The 3,143-nt window shown below is 30.8% G+C and overlaps 2 protein-coding genes across 2 annotated transcripts in view; one reads left to right on the top strand and one right to left on the bottom strand.

The window, feature by feature from the left end:
- Window positions 1-2,120, top strand: part of stj (voltage-dependent calcium channel subunit straightjacket) — a 32,081-nt gene extending 29,961 nt beyond the window's left edge. Inside the window, exon 20 of the mRNA XM_018507724.1 lies at window positions 2,110-2,120. The gene's annotated coding sequence lies outside the window, so the exon portion shown is untranslated. The remainder of the gene's footprint in view (window positions 1-2,109) is intronic.
- mRF1 (mitochondrial translation release factor 1) overlaps window positions 1-3,143 on the bottom strand; it is an 11,050-nt gene that overhangs the window by 5,884 nt on the left and 2,023 nt on the right. The gene's annotated exons all lie outside the window — the stretch shown is intronic.

The following is a 3,143-nucleotide window of genomic DNA, read 5'->3' as shown; positions in this document are numbered from 1 at the left end:
CCTGCCAGTAGCCGTCATTCCGTCAGTTAGGCACGGTAAACGGTTAAGTCAGTGGTGTGTTTGTTATCAATTGTAAGCGCGACGTGATCGCCAGTGATCGCGTGGGAGAGTCGGCCGGTAGTTCGCGTGAACAACAGTCGTTACTGGCAGATGCTCTGGTGTGACATTTTCCTATAATCAGCTAATAATGACGGTGACGATAAACGCGGATTTGCGGCGCGAGCGCGAGAGATGCAGCTTCGATCCCATGGAGCTCACGAATTTCTGGGATGGCAGTAAAGCGAAGACGTCGCATCGGCACGAGCTAGGTTTGTCGTTTCGTTTAATCTCTCTGATTAATTCGCACGCGTTGCTCGTGTATATATACATTACATGACGTAATATCCTCGTTTTTTCTTATCATTGCGAGAATTACTATGAAATGTTAACGCCCAATCGCTGAGATATTAATCACTTCTATTTATCAGCTATTATATGTATATACTCACTTTTTGCGATAAAGCGCTAGAACTTACACATCACATCCTCTGTTTCGCGCAATCTATAATTTATCTTACACAAGTTAGATTTATATTACATTTATTCTTGGATTTGTGATTTGTTGCAAGCATTCTGAACACTTATTATTTTCTATAGAGAAAAGAAAATAAGAAAGATGTAAATACGCGGCGCGTGTGTGCAACTTAATTGTAAAAATGGAAATAGGAAAAAGAATTGTATCGCAAATTGCAAGGAGTAATACTTTTAACACGGGAATGTGACTACATAATGTTTATAACGAATAGAAAGGGGGGTTTACAACTTTCTATGATATTTTCTAGGAAATGCATTGAGAAATAGTACAGGTAAGTATGAAAGGCGCGAAAGTTTATACCTTATTACCGAATACTCTTTTGATTTCTCGTAATCGACCACACGAATGAATTATTCTTTTTTTGCGTAATAATATTATTCTTAATAATATTAATGTTGAACAGTAATTGCGATCGAGTTAAACTTATTGTTAGTATGCGCGTGTGTGAATAAATGAGAGGTGGAATCGGATTTCATCCTTTAGCGATCTTACCTTTTTCCTGTTGCCCTGGGTGAGCTCACCACGCGTGTAAAGATAGGAGATATAAATTAGGATAGTTAATAGGATTTAGAATAAGATCTTTCTTTTATATTGATATATGAAATTACCATTTTAATAGCGTTTTTCATTGGCAGAACTAGTGCGCACTCAGTGCACTTTAAAGCCGTTGTACAAAAATCGACGTAAAAATATACGTTTAATAAAAATATATAAACTAATTAAACCGTGAAATATTCGATATTTCGATTTTATTGTGCTATTTGATAAAATAAATTTTGGGCATTTTATCAATTGAGATATCTCACTTTTATATTTAGATTAGAATACTGTACCACAGCTTTAATGTGCACTGAGTGCGCACTAGTTTTGCCAATGAAAAACACTATAAAACTCGTTATCAGATTGCAAATAAATACTGATTTTGTTATATCGGAGTTTGTAAAATGTTCATTCTTGAGTTTATTGTTTGTCTGATCAAACATTGCATCTATTTACATTTATTCAGCTATTAATAAAATCTTTATTTACTTTGAATACAAAACTCCAATGTTAATTCATTACGTAGATAAGTTCGATGTAAATTTCTGACAATTAATTACAGTTTTCGTATAATATACCGATTTTAATATAAAATAATTGATTTATAAACAATTATTTTTCCATTGATACCGCATATGGTGTCACAAATGTTTGCCCAGCAAACTTTTTTGTGTGCACATGTATATAATACATTCAAATATATTTAATTTTATAAATATATAAGGTCCATTTTTTTAAAATAATGATTTCAAATATCTCTTGAAAAATGGATTTTAAAGAAAAATATTTTATATAAAAGTTGTCTATAACTTGAGAGGTCGCAAATAAAGATAAAATTAATGTTTGAAAGATTGAATTTTAAGATTATATAAAAATTATTGCCATTATTTAAAATAAAATAATTTTTTTACGTAATTATGGTTCCTCTAATTATTCTAAATGTAAAATTATTAAGAGGTATATGTATATTTAACGTTAATTACTGTCTAAATAAGGTATAAAAACTTGAAAATATGAATAACTTCCGAATTTTTTAATACCTTTTTTATATTTCATGTTAATAAATCTTGCTTAAAGTCAAAGTAACGTTAGTGCAACCGGGTCTTAACAACTTATTCTGCATGATTTAGCATTTGTTTTTTTATCAGAGTTTTTTAACTCATAAATATATTTTCTTTTGCAAACGCCGTAGATATGATGAACAGCAAATTGCTATAAGAAAACATTTAATTATATTATTAACATACGCTTTTAACATTTGATTATTGCGTTATTACTTCGTCATCAACGAGAACTTTCTTTCTCGCCGTTCTATATCTTCCAGCAATTATCTTGTCCTCTATAATTTCACTCGCTTGTTTTATTACGGTCTTGCATATGTATGTACACCTTAGGCAGAGTTAATCTCATTATAAAATATATTTATCAAGTAAATAAGAAATTCAGTTTTTATACATTTTATTCGTTCCATTTTTAATATTAAATCTTTCTACCGTACATTATTCGATGGACTTTAATATTACATCTTTTATTCTTTTTTATCATTTACGTCAAGGTAAATATGCACAACTGTTTTTAATTTAATTTATATTGTTTCAGTATTGTTTCAGTTGTAATCAAAAGTTATTTATTAGCTTATTGGTTACATTAATAATTAATTTATTTTCAGATATATTCAAGTTAAGTGGCATATAAAATTATTTTAATATTGTATTAAAAAGAAAAAATATGTACATGGTGTCCAGACCTTTTTACCAATCACTTTTGTGTAGATAGAACGGATTAAACTATGTCGAAAAGTCCTCTACCATTTTGCAATTTTCGCAATAGTTAACAAGATATTAACCCTTTGGCCTACAACCACGAGTGAGACTCGTGGTAAGGAGTTTGGTCCATAAACAATAAGCACGAGTCAGACTCCTTACCACGAGTCTTAAGGGTCCTCTACATAGAAGTCGTAGATGGTCGTGGAGTCTTAAGTCGTAGGAAACCAATCAATCACAATCAAATATAAGGAGAATACTCGATT

This window comes from Trachymyrmex cornetzi, unplaced genomic scaffold (assembly GCF_001594075.2).
Source record: "Trachymyrmex cornetzi isolate Tcor2-1 unplaced genomic scaffold, Tcor1.1 scaffold247, whole genome shotgun sequence".
Lineage (NCBI taxonomy): Eukaryota > Metazoa > Arthropoda > Insecta > Hymenoptera > Formicidae > Trachymyrmex > Trachymyrmex cornetzi.
The sequence above is the reverse complement of the archived record's forward strand: the minus strand, read 5'-3'. Positions and strand labels throughout refer to the sequence as shown.